We start from the raw sequence: 14914 nt of genomic DNA on the forward strand, positions 1-14914 counted from the left end.
ATATTAGGTAAGTTATTAAAGCATCACCTCTTTTGAAAAGCTGCTTTCTTTAGATTTTTTCCTAGTTCCTGCGCGTTTTATAGGGTTGAATAATGAAATGCTCGCCTCATATCTAATAGATAATCTAGTCAGCTCACACGCTGCTCTCACCTCTTTACTCTCTTGCAAAAATCCAAACTGATCAGCTGGAAATGGGGCTTTTTTGGGATCATGAAGTGAGATCTCATAGTTTAGAAGGAGCTGGATCCTCTTTCTTACAAGATATTTTACAACGCATTTCTTAGAATCACGCTTACCATGTAGTGATGAAAGAAGAATTGATAGGCATGAAAAACCATTCTCTTTGTCTATCCATTGATATGCCTCACGCGCTAAATCCCAATTATATAGATAAACACAACCCACAACACCAACCTCTTTTAAATAAAGGGATTGTGATTAAATACAATGCAAACCAAAAGTATGCTTCCGATGCAGTTTCTGTTGCTGCTATTGTGTATGCTTGCCATAATTTGAATCTTAATTACCAATCTTTTGTATCTAGATCCGACCTTCCTTGTGGAAGCACCGCAGGTTTCCTCATGGCTGCTAATCTAGGAGTTAATACAATTGATATTGGTTGTCCTCAAATTTCTATGCATTCGACTAGAGAAATAATTGCTTGCCAACATTATCTCGATCTGTTGCACTTGCTTAGCTACTTGGTTCAAGAAGGATCATAAACTTATGTTCAAACATTTTAAGGGGAAATCAGTTCCAGATCATTTGAAAGAAGCGCGCAACAATGGAGCTCTTCTTAAAGCTGAAATATATGGATCCGAGGCTCCTTCTCATGTAATTGCTGCAACAGAAAACATGAAACTGCTTGTCATAGTATTTTTGATTTCATTGCCCATTCAACTATCTTTGCCAACTCTTGGAGTATTCACTTTTGGTCTGATTTTATTTATAGCAGCGGGAAATGCTAAAAAAATGGTTGACTTCGAAAGCAGAGATTACATAGTATTATTGAAGAGGAGCGTTATGAGATTGAACATCACAGACCTCAACAACGACAAGAGCTTTTCGATAGAACAAAAGGATTTTCTGGTAAACTGCTCAAGGTGGTGATCGACTGTTTGATGGCTTACGACAATCCTCTTTTACAGATTATGGTGGAAGAAGAGTTAGGTATCTCTTTAGAAGAATACGAATACCGGTTAAAAAAAGCTTCTTTGCCTTATCAGGAGCTTTAGAAGCGCTGTTTTATGCTTAATAGGTTATGTTTTATCCTACTCATTTGGTATACCTATTACAGCTGTTTTGCTAGTGATTTTTTCCACCGTGCTATCTGCTCATCTTGAATATAGTTCAGCATGGCAAAGAACTGTTTGGAACTGCGCTGTATTAGTTCTTATTGGCGATGCTGTTATATTTGCTCAACAGTTAATCAATAGCATCTGAAATGTCAAATAGTCCTTATCTTCTCGATGAGTTTTTTGCTTTGGGCAAAGAATAGTGCATCAGCCCTTTTCTAACTCCTTCTTCGCTCAAATGTGGCAAAAATCTTTCTTTAATACCTATTCCTATGATATTATTATTGTGCATTTTTATTTTTTCCTTTCTTAAACCTGTTCTTACTAATCTCTGCTTATAATTTGTTTATTTTTTTCTGGAACCCCAGCATTAATTGGAGCTTCAGAAGATATAAAAAATCTCGAAATTAATATCGATATGTTAAAACTCTAAGCTGCTTTCTTATCGGTATTAATCGGAAGTGGTATGGAAGGAGCTTCAATGCTTGTCTTATTCGAATTATCCGGTTGCATAGATTTTCCAGTTATAGAAGAAGCAAAAGGCGCTGTAGTTTGCCTGCATCAAATTGCTCCTTGATTTGCTTATGTAGTAGCAGAAGGTGGAGCGCTTTATGAGAGATCAGGAAAAGATAAAACTTCTTGAGCAATTGCTGATGGTGCTAAGCCATATACAAGTAGAACAGAAAAGAGATGCTACGAAATCATTAAATTTAAACAAACTTTAGCGTCATTAAAAAAGTGCATTGTCTTTTCTCATGATGCAACAGGCTTTGACATGAAGTCAGCTATACCGAGGAGAGAATAAATAGTTGGCTGCCTTGAAGATCCTTCAAAAAGAAAAAGAATTGTGCAAGTTAGTCAGAGTCTTCAACCAACCAAACCTCAATCCAGACATAAGGCACAAGATTACACAATTATTATTCGCCTGTATGGAGAACGAAAAATATCTTCCCTGGTATAGCCATATCAGGTATAACAAGAAAGAAGTTACAAAACTTCAATATGACCACTTTTCCTCCATGTAACACGGCAGCTGTGTGCATTAAATTCGGAAGTACCTCCAAATCCAGGAGCGAAATTGTGTAAGCATGAACCCAATCAATTGAGGTTTCTGTGTCAAAGAGGATATGCGAATTCCAGGACTCACACAACTACTATCAGCTCCAGCAGGTTATGGTTACTTACCTGTAGAGGATTGTGAACGAGGCACATGTTAGTGTAAAAGAGCCGATATGAATTATTAAGGGTTTTCTGCATTCTGGCAAGGGACTTCTTGTACAACCACCAGATCGCAAGTCAATCTGATGTAGATGATGAAGAACAACAGTTGTAGAAAACCAAAATATAATTGACAACGACTGTCTGTTGATCCAATCAGTTATGATTATTATTTTGTAAGAACGTGCTCGACTTATAGTTCTAACAAATTAGACATGAAGACGATATTGATGTAACTTTAAATGAAGGTATAAAGAAAAGGTATAAAACATGAAAGTGCTTTATTGATGTGCCTACATATTGTGGAATCCTTTTACACGAGCGGCTTTGGTACTGAAAGAGAAACAAAACTTTCGGAGGACAAATCTAATTAAACGTGATAAACCAATTCATATAGATATCACAATTGCGTACTAGAGTATTATTCAGTTGTACGTTTATAACAATTGTTTATAGTTTAATTGTTTATATGTTAAGATGTTCAACAGCAGATGATTGACACCAAGTATTCTGCCATCTGCAAAAACACTTGAAATTTTGTAACTATCGTTTAGTTTTCGAGTCTTCTAAAAAATGTAAAATTTAACACTCTTAATAAAGAACGATGTTTGGATATTCCGTACATGCAAAGACTCCATGTAAATTTTTATCTATGAATTAGGAACAGGCTTTTTCGTTCACAAACGAATATTACCAGCAATTAAACGGGTGAATTTGTTAGTGACAGACTTTCTTTTATTACACTCAAGGGACGGTTGTGTGATATTATTGTTTTAAATGTACATGCTCCATCCGAAGATAAGGGTCTTTTATATGACAGTTTCTACGAAGAAGTGGAACGGAAATTTGATCAACTCCCGCGATACTATATGAAGATTCTATAAGGGGATTCCAATGCGAAGGTAGGACGAGAGGATATTTTCAAACCGATTATAGGGAACGAAAGTTTGCATAAGGAAAGTAATGACAACGGTGTTAAACTAGTGAACTTGGCAACATCCAAAAACCTAATCGTGAAGAGTACAAATTTTCACATTGCGACGTTCATGAATACAATTGGACACGACGAGACGGAAAAACACATAATCAAATTGATCACGTTTCACTAGATAGAATCTAGTATAATTGACGTCCAGTCGTTTAGTTGGGCTGATTGTGACACTGATCACTACCTGTTCGTAGCGATAATACGGGAGAGATTATCGTTCAATAAAGATAATATTCAGTGTCCGAAAACGGAGAGATTCAATTTAAAGAAATTAGATGAGAGCCACGTAAGAGGAATACCAGATTAAAATTTCGAATAGATTCTCGGTTTAGGAAGACTCGGAGTGCACTAGTGTTGAGGATACTTGTATTGAAATTAAATATATCATTAAAAGTTCAGCAATAGAAAATTTGGGACACGCGGAAATACGTAAGAGCAAACCATGGTTCGACCAAGAATGCATTAAACTAGCAGAGAAGAGAAAACAGGCTTAATTACGGTGGTTACAAAATCCGAATGAAATACCTAAACAAAATTTCGCAGATATCAGGCGGGAAACTTCCAAAATTTTTAGAACAAAGAAACGCGTTTTTTGAACGCTAAAATTAAGGAACTTGAAGATAATAGTAAAAATAAAAATATTCGGGACATGTATAAAGGGATCAGTGAATTTAAGAAAGGCTATCAACCTCGTGCTTGTATATTAAAGAAAGCTGACGGAACAGTTCCCACTGATACGGATAGCCTCATAAATAGATAGAAAGATTTCTTTGACGATTTGCTGAACACGGAACCCAAAACTAGTGTGCGTGGAGAAAAGGAGATACACACCGCAGAACCGTATATTTTAGAACCCAATCGAATAGTAGTAGAAATCGTTATAAAGAAATTAAAGAAACACAAATCTCCAGGTGGACATGAAATCCCGGCTGAGTGGATTTTAGCTGGAGGCGAAAAATTGTGGAACAAGATACACAAACTCATTCTTCTTATCTGGAACAAGGAAGAATTGCCACAAGAGTGGTAAGAATCAATCTTTGTTCCAGTTCACAAGCAAGGAGACAAAACTGACTGTAATAATTATCGAGGCATTTAATTATCGAGGCTCTTCTGTCAACATCCTATAAAATCCTTTCAAATATACTATTAGCAAGATTCACCCCATACGCAGATGAAATTATTGGAGATTATCAGTGCGGATTTAGACGAAATCGATCAACTATCGACCAAATATTTACCATTCGCCAAATACTCGAAAAGAAGTGGGAATACAATACCCCGGTACATCAACTATTTATTGATTATAGAAAGGCTTACGACTCGGTTAGGAGAGAAACATTATACAACATTCTTACAGAACTTGGAATACCGAGAAAGCTAATTAGATTAATCAAGATATGTTTAAGTGAATCCCAAAGTAAAGTTCGGGAAGGAAAATATTTGTCTACGAGCTTTCACGTCGAAAAGGCCTGAAACAAGGAGATGCGTTTTCGCCATTATTATTTAACTTTGTGCTGGAATACGCAATAAGGATAATCAAAGATAGCAACCAGGGCCTAGAGCTGAGCGTTAGTCACGAGGTTATGGCATATGCTGATGATGTGAATATAATAGGGGATGATAGGAGAACAGTAGAAATAAATGCAGAGATCTTATTAAACGCTTGCAGGGACATGGGTTTAGAAGTAAATGCAGAGAAAACTAAATACATGGAAGTGCGTCGGGACCGCAATACGGCAAATTGTGGAGGCGTTAAAATATTAAATAATACTTTTGATAAAGTGGATACTTTCAAATATTTAGGATCAATATTAACAGACGAAAATCATATTCACTAAGAAATTAAATGTCGACCAAAGCAGGGAATTCGTGTTACAGTTCGATTCAAAAACTCTTGTCGTCGCGAATTCTGTCGAAGAATTTGAAGCTTAAAATATAAAACGATAATCATACCTGTTGTTCTGTACGGTTGCGAAACATGGTCGCTTACTCTGAGGGAAGAATATAGACTGAAAGTATTTGAGAACAAGATCCTTAGACGAATATTCGGACCCAAGAGGAACGAGAATGGGGAACGGCGGAAATTTCATAACGAGGAACTACATAGTTTATACGGTTTACCCAACATTGTTAGGGTCGTCAAGTCTAGGAGGCTTAAGTGGGCAGGTCATGTAGCAAGAATGGAAGAAAGTAGAAACGCTTTCAAAGTCTTGACTGGAAGACTCATAGGAAAACGACCATTAGGAAGACCTAGGCGCAGATGGGAAGATAATATTAAGATGGATCTCGAAGAGATAGGAATACAAAGTACAAGCTGGATGCAATTAGCTAGGGATAGAAGTCAGTGGAGAGCTTTTGTGAACGCGGCACTAAACCTCCGGGTTCCATGGGCCATAGAGTTAGTTAGTTAGTAGCTAGCATCTGCATCGGCAGATATCACCTTAAAGAGAGAACATAGCAGAGTTGTCACTTGACTTCATTGAATAGTATTTTACATTGTCTCAAAGAGATATTAATAAGGGATGATATCGATAGAAATTAAGTAATAATTTTGAGGATGGGCGGGGATGTTCGATTTTTAATTAGTACTTTAATGTGGAAAATGACGTGCCAATTATTCGAAAGCTCTCTTTCGAAGTGTCCGCTTAGGCTAAACGACTTATAAGTTTCTTCTTACAATGCTGTGAAATTAGAAGTCAGCAGTGGACATCGGCATGTATTCCCTAATCCTATTAGCTAACAGCTAGCAAAGCAATTCAACACCGAATCGAAGGCCTCAGTATCTCGTGTTGTGTACCTAGGTCTCAAAAACGAAGCAGTAGTGCTTTTAGAGCTACTTAAACTCATTATACATAAGCGTACCAATTAAAAAACCGTGTGTTTATTTCTTCTCTTCATAAGACAAGGATATCAGGGTGTTTATTTCTACCTTTCATAAGACAAGGATATCGGAGTCATATAGCTTTGGGAACGTACAGCGGTTAGTTTTAATTGGGCCCTTGGGATTAAAAAATTTGTGATCTAAATTACAAATAGACACGTAAAGTAAAAAGCTCTGCAACGATCGAATATAATTCTGCCTTTAAAGCAACGGCAATGCAATCACAGTTCTTGAAAAACTTAGAGATCAACACTAGACGGCTTTAAATGATGCAAACAGTTTCCGAACAATAATGGAAGAATCTACAAACGTAAGATCAGTGGCTGTTGATGTGTTTAATTCAGACAGGGATTTATTTGTAGCCAGGGAAGCCTGGGAATTTCCCCCCTTCTAAGTTTTGGTTTCCCTGTCTCTAGGTTTAATTCAATCTTCCCAGCCTGGGAAGATATTTTCTACCTTTCTTAGGCTATACAATCTGTTTTAAAGTACAATAATTCAACTCCATATTTTAGTAACAATCCTTTACTTTTTTAGTGTGTTTATTGCGAGCTATGCTGGTCTTGTTTATAGAATTGTTTCTCGAAGAAAAATCTTGCAGCTGATACCACTGATTATCGTACTTCATCTGAGTAGCACAATAATAATAATAATAATAAACATTTTCAGTTATCAGTGAGTAGTCACTGCAGTTGTGAATTAGTAGTTTCATCGTTGACAAGCACCTTAAAAAGAACATAAGGAAATGGATATTAGACTATGTTTTAATAAAGGAAAAACTACTGACGATTAAAAGACAAGTAATTTCGGTACACAAAGTAAGAGGCTTTCGTGTTGTGAATGAAATTCGTGTTAAAAAGACAACTGTGATGTTTAGAACTGCCTATGTTATTGCCCAAAATCGTCTGTCGTTTACCGTGCATCTTATTAAATAGTAAGAAATAAATGGAATGAACCTCGAACAAGTTCACTACTCTAATGTTACGTGTTCAAATATTATTGGCTTTGTATCTACAGAAATGAACGAAAAAATGATCCAGTATCTTGCGAATTCCGACGAAGCCTTCGCGCTAATGATGGACAAATCCTCTACTGTGTCTCATAAATCTGTTCTTATTGTGTATATCCGTACTGTAGTTAATCAGGTATAGCAATATATTTTTAGGTTTATTTGAGTTATAGGTAACAATAGGCAGAGAGGTTTGTGATTCCATAGTTAAAATATATGAAAGTATTAATCTTTCCCAAATTATATTACGGGAAAGACTTATAGCAGTTTGTATTGATGGCGCAAATAACATGCAAGGCGAAATAAATGGTGCTTTTCTTTACTCCAGCGAGAATTAAACACCAATTTATTTGTGTTTCACTGCATGAGTCATAAGCTGGAACTGGCTGTTCACAACGTTGTAAATACGATTTCAGATATGGTTCATTTTCAAAGCCTTGTAGAGCGATTGCACAGTGTTTACTCAATGTCCCCGAAGAACAGGGGAGAAATCGAATTAATATCAGGAGAACTAAGTATTCGCTTCTATAATATTACTAAACGTTTTGATGTACGGTGGTTAGGCTCTTCATACCGTTCAGTAGAAGCATTGCAGTAGTCCTACCCTGCGCTAGTGGAACACTTTCGAGAAGCTTCTACAAATTTGCAGAGAAGCTTTCAGCAGCGTGCAATATTTTCAGATCTGTACATAACACTCACTAAGTGGAATTTTATTTATGAAATGTCCATGATCCGAGATGCACTGGAACCTCTACATATCCTTAGCCTGTTTCTACAAGAAAGGTCTGCATCCCTTTTACAGGTAATAAGCAAAATTGAAAAACCGGAAATGTTCTGGAAGCGTTGAAAGAAAAGTTTGAAGAAACTGGTCAGTTTTGTGGAGTCTCACTGGCAAAATCCTTAGAGAATTCTCTTGAGAAGTACCAGAAAATAAGATTGCAAGGGTCTAGCAGATAAGATACGCTCGAAACGTTCAGTGGGGCCGAGGTTTTTCTACAATTCAATTGGCGAGAAGAATTGTCTGCAAAAATGTGAAACGGCGACAAAGAAGTAATGCAAATTTCAAAAATAAAATAAAAAATAAAAGAATTAAAATTTTCCTCTGATGATTCAGCCAAAATTCTGCAGGAATTTCTAGAGCATAAGGTGAAACCTAATATTGATCTAAATCTACAAAATCTTAACATGGAAGTCAGTGTTCTTCCAGCTTCTTCTGCAGAGTGTAAGAGGGGCTTTTCCAGCTTAAACTTCCAGCATACTGATACTAGAAACCATTTATCTGTAAAAAAAAAAAACTCAAATTTATTCTTTTCATAAACGTTAATGGACCAGATATTACCTCGTTCAATGCAGAAAAGTATGCCATCAGCTGGATAAAAAATGGACATCATGACATCATGCTACTACCAACAAACCAACTGGGGAAAAGACAGTATCCGATGTAAAACAACCTCGTATTGCTACACTATTCTAAAGTGAAGTACGGCGTGAAAGAATTGTTAATTTCTAAAGACAGTGTTAAATAACATGCCGTAAATCATGCTTCAGCTTAACCCTCTCTTTGTTCAATTCTAGATTCATTTTAATGCCAGTATGTTTTGTTGGCCAAAAGTTTACTTTCAGCAGAACTTTGATAGGTGCACACACCCCTGAATTTAATTTTATTAAGTACAAGGAGCAAAATAGTACTAAAACGTATTTATGATAATGAGCAATGACATTTAGTAGCGTCTTTCCCCTTCTATTTAATAAAATTAGGCTCAAGTATATGTGCAGCTATCGCTGTTCTGCCCAAGGTAAACTCTTACTTTTTGTTGTATTTATTGTTCGGGCGGGAATTTTGGTCTTTAAGGACCAAATCAGAACAGACTAAAGAATTACTTGTCATAGCAAAACCGTTTTACATAGGAGTGTGACACTTGTTATGACAAGGTGTGCATATTGCAGTGCAACTATAGGGCTTTTACTGAATGCTCTACACTTGTCCTCAGAAGCAGGACAAAAAGTAATACGATAACTAACGCATGCAATATAATCTACCTAACCATATCTTATCTAACGTACCTATCCGTATTTACTATAAAATTGTTTTTTAAAAAGTTTAAAAAATGATGAACTTATGGGGGTTTCCTATCAAACTAGTACCATAATTTCAAAGCAGGTAGATTTAAAAATAACGTTGTCCCAACCCCAGTTTAAAGTTATTTTGTTATATGGAACACAATCTTGCATAAATATTCCCCCCTTCTAAATACACAAATAAATCACTGAATTCAGATGTTATAAGAATATTGGTAGAATACTTCGTGAGCAGTTGCTGATGCTCTAAAGGCCACATACAAGTAGAAATAAAAGGAGATGCTACGTAATCATTAAATTTACACAAACTTTAGCGTCATTAAAACAGTGCTTTCGTTTTTTCCATGATGCAAAAGGTTTTGACACGAACTCAGCTCTACTCAAGAGAGAATAGTTGCTAGCCTACTTTTTCGTTCAAAAAGAAAAAGTACACTGCAAGTTAGTCACAGTCTTCAACCAACCAAATATGAATCCTGACAAATTCGTCAACATTAGACATTTTTTATTCGCCTGCATAGAGAAGGGAACATGTCCACCCTGGTATACGCCATATCTGGTATAGCAAGAAAGAGGTTTAAAGCTTCAAAATGGTCACTATTCCCCCTCGTAACACGGCAGCTCGCATTCAATTCTGAAGTCTTCTAAGTCCAGGACCGAAATGGTCTTTGCATGAACCCAATCGAATGAGGTTTGTGTTTCAAAGAGGATATGCGAATTCCAGGACCCGCACTACTATCATTAGCTCCAGCCGGATAAGGTTACTTACCTGTAGATAAAAAGTGAAATCAAGATAGGATTTTGAACGAGCCACATGGTAGTTTAAGAGAGCCGATATGAAGTATTCAAGGTTTTCTGCTTTCCGCCAAGGGACTTAATGTACAAATTGCAGATCGGAAGACAATCTGATCAAGATGAAGACGAACAACGACTATAGAAAACCACAATGTCATTGACAACGGCTTAATTGTTGAATCAATCAGTTATGGTTATTATTTTGTAATAACGTCCCCTCCTTACAAATCTAACAAAATTGGCATGAAGACGATCTTGATGTAACTTTAAATGAAGGTATAAGGAAAAGGTATAAAACATGAAGGTGGTTTATTTTTCTGTTTAAATATTTAGGTATCCTCTGACAAGAGCGTCTTTGGTACTCGAAGAGAAAACGAAACCGTAGCAGAACACAATCACTTTAACGAGCAAAACCAATTCATTTAGATATTACATTCGGATGCCGCTGTATCATTAATTTGTACATTTATTACAAATGTTTATTGTTTGATTGTTTATATGTTAATATGTTCAACAGCAGATGATTGACTCCAAGTATTCTGCCCTGTGCAAGGACACATAATATTATGTAACCTCCGTTTAGTTTACGAATCACCTACAATGATGTAAAGTTTAACATTCTTAATATAGAACGATGTTTGCATATTCCGTACATGCTAAACTGCTAGTACATTTTTATACAAGACAGGGTCGTAAGGATGAAAGCTCTACTACACGTCGTTGACAGTTGGTTTCAACTTATTCGTCTAGGTTTTATACGACATAAGGATAATCAATGCTTACTGCTCAGCACCTTGATCCTTTGCCACTGTAACAAGCTGCTTTTCAGACAGAAGCCCACGAAGTTTAACAAATATTCTGTAAGAGTTATATTACCTTTATGATCATAAGCTTCTAAAGGATTCAACGCAGGGTATTGGCATGAAACTCTTCTAGGAGATCCTTAGGTAAAAGGTACATGATGCGAAACGAACGGTGAGCTCAAAAGGTACTGTATTCATAAACTAGAAAAGAGAAAGCGCATTAAAATGATGGACAAGTTGATGGGCCACTTGCGTATTGGCAGGCATCCCCGATCTGGTGACGCCTTTTGTAATATGTTTTTGCAACGTCAGAAACACCTTAAAATGAGAACATTAGCAGAGATAACACTTGACTTCATTATAATAGTATTCTACATTGTCTCAAAGAGATATTAATAAAGGATGAAATCATTCTTTAAGTGATGCGTTGATTAAAGAAAGAATTTTGAGGATGGACTAGGATGTTCGATTTTTAATGGTGAAAACAGGCGTGGCAAATTTCGAGGCTTATCTTTCGAGGTGTCCGGTAACCCTAAACGGCTTATAAGTATATTCTTACAATTCTGCGAAATTTAGAACCTAGCAGTGAACATCGACATGTATTATTTAATTCTATTGGCTTACAGCTAGTACAGGAACTCAACACCGAATCGGAGGCCGCAGAATCTTGTGTTTTGTACCTAGGCCTTAAAAACGAAGCAGTAGTGCTCTTAGAGCTACTTAACTCACATTATACATTGGTGTACCATTTAAAAAACCGTGGACTTACTTCTCCCTTTTATAAGACAAGGTGATAACAGTCAGATAGCTTTGCCAACGTACAGCGGTTTGTTTTTGGATGGCCCTTACGATTAAAAACATTTGTGATACCAAATTTTAAAAAAAACATAATTATTAATTTATCAATAATAATAAAGCAATTGCTATACTCCCGTTTATATCCAACTACAATACAATTTAAGAGTGCTTCCTGCTGAAGATATCTACTTAGTACCATTAACGCTGTCACCTTGTTCTTGATCGTTAGAATGATAGAAGCTGTTTTGTCCAAAGAGTTGTATTTTTACGGATATAGTATTTAAAGAATATCTCGCGTGTGTTAACATTCGACGCTATCAATTATACATTAAATTAGCGTCCTTGTTGCTCACTAGGGCTTACATAAAGAGTTGTGTAGGATTCACTTGGTTCTAGTCTATGATTAATAATATTTTACAGAATATATCCTGTAAAACTTGCTATGGGTCCCATTATATTGGAACCTCCGGAATAACCTTACATTGGCCTGAGACCGGTGATATGAACGATGAGACAAACAAAGAATGGACTTTATGTTCTAATGAAATCATCTCTTAGACTGTTAGGTGAATAATATTTACGGTATAAACGGTCCTGTGTTCGCTACCAACTTAGTAAAACTCGTCATTACAAAGCAACAAAACTGTTGCATTAGTAGCTAAGTGCCACACATTTCATAGTGCAGAAAAAGTCATTCATTTCAGAAGTCTCTTGATAAAAATTTTCCACATTCATGTTCTTGAATGAAAAAGTAATCTGATATCACTGTACCATTGACTTGATAAGTATATTGTATCACATTTCTTCATTCTGACATCTTCTTTACCTATAATTCTATACACTCATTTTCTTGTATAAATTTTGTCTTACTCGGAACATTTTATCAAGTCATCACTTGCGTCTCGCGTCTCGATTTATTTTTCTCAAACATCCTTTGGTTAGCTGTTCATCATGTGAAAGCTTTGCCACAACGATTGTGGAAGGGTGACATACACATATTTCCTTTTGATACAAGCAATGTAGTAATCTGTATTTCTTCAATAATTCAACATCAAGTACCAATACTATAGTTTCTACTCTTCTGCTTCAGTAAATAAGTGCAAGAAAAGTGGACAAAGCACATGTGTTATGACTTTAGATCATTGATTATACTTGAAAGGTTTTCTAATCGTACCTGCTGCTGAAGAAATTTCTGAACTGTCCAAAGTCGTACCGCAGTTAAGAGGTTTCCACTTAAGTAAATTCTAGGGACGATTGAATACATTATGTCAGGAAATGGTATAGAAGAACTTCGGGGTATCCTGTACAGTATGACAACATTAGTGAAAAGGCTGATTGGCCATACCTACTGAACATCAACGAGAACTAAATTCTAGACTTTGCTCGGCTACCTTTACATGTGGCTATGAATACATTTAGAACCCTCGGAGGAGATGACAAAAGCTAGGATCTGCGATCTTATTCAACAATGTCTGGATGAGGAAATCAATATGCAACATTTACAAGAAAATGAGACTGCATGAAAAAACGATATCGAGGAAATCTCATAATTAAGACGGTGAACTTTTCCGAAGCGACAAGCTTTGGCTGCAGTATATAGAGAAGGTCTTAATCGGATTGCTATTCATCCAAAAGGACTAGATCAAAGAGGGGACTAGAAACTTCATTTGTAGGCAATAATATAAATGCTTTCGTTTTCTCACGCAGATGGTCATCTTTTCAATGCAAAATTTGCTAATCTTAATACTCAACAGATAAAAGCCTTAGAGGCAATTACGGTATAAGACGATTACAAGAAATTAACAACTCAAGTAACTTTCAGAATACGTAGGAGAAGAGGTCTTCTTGAGGGAAGTTCCAAGTGAAATGATTATCGAACAGTGCTTATTGAAGTATACAAAATTTTCTGGGGGATTAACTCAACGTCAGAGAGAACGTTAGCAACATTAATCCTTCATTCCCAGATAATGTTAAGATAAGAGAAGTTCTACAGGACTTTTGGGGGAAATACTTTTTCATCTGAGCGGCACGTTGAGCTAATGCCACCTTCCTTGTGTGATAATATCTCAATGCGCAAGAATGTCAATTCGACTCCTGTAGATATGGCAGAGTTTCTGTTGTCTTGTGTTTTAAAACATACACATAGAAAGAAGAGCTCTTCTACACGCAACGGTGTGGACTAAAATTGGCAAGTCAAATCTGCGTTAAGTACGTAAGCGCATAATGTTAAGCGCAATTTTCACCCTATATTATATGGATTTAAATTTCAATTATACACGGAAAGTGCCGGAAGACAAAAAATATCTTTCGGGAAATTTCTGGGACGATCAAATTTAATTCTGCCATTAAAGCCAAGGCAATTCAATCACAGTTCTTGAAACACTCGGAGATCAACACTAGACAACTTCAAATGATGCAAACAGTTTTGGAAGAATAAAAGGTAGCTATATATGGACAACAGTAATGGAAGAAACTACGAGCGGGAAATCTGTAGCTGTTGATGTGTCTCATTCAGATTTTTTAAGAATATTCGTAGAAGAGTGCATGAGCAGTTGCTGGTTCTCTTGAGGCCACTTACAAGCATAACTGAAAGAAAAGTTATGAAATCATTAAATTTATAAAAACTTTAGCGTCATTAAAAGGCTGCTGACGCTTTTTTCATGATGCAACAAGCTTTGACACGACCTCACCTGTACTCAAGAGAGAATAGTTGGCAGCCTTCAAGATCCTTCAAAAAGAAAAAAGAATAGTGCAAGTTAGTAAAAGTCTTCAACCAACCAAATGTCAATCCTCACAAAATGGACTGGATTGGACATTCTTTAATCGCCTGTATGGAGAAGGAAACATGTCCTCCCTCGTATAAGCCATATCAGCTATAACAAGAAAGTAGTTAGAAAGCTTCAATATGGCCATTTTTCCCACTAGTAACACGGCAGCTGTGCACCATTCAAATCGGAAGTACCTCCATGTCCAGGAACGAAATGGTGTAAGTATGAACCGAATCGAATGAGGTTTTTTTTTTGCGTCAAAGAGGATATTATAATTAGAGTACCC

The sequence above is a fragment of the Thermobia domestica genome, chromosome 13 (genome assembly GCF_964235325.1).
Source record: "Thermobia domestica chromosome 13, izTheDome1.hap1.1, whole genome shotgun sequence".
Taxonomy (NCBI): Eukaryota; Metazoa; Arthropoda; class Insecta; order Zygentoma; family Lepismatidae; genus Thermobia; species Thermobia domestica.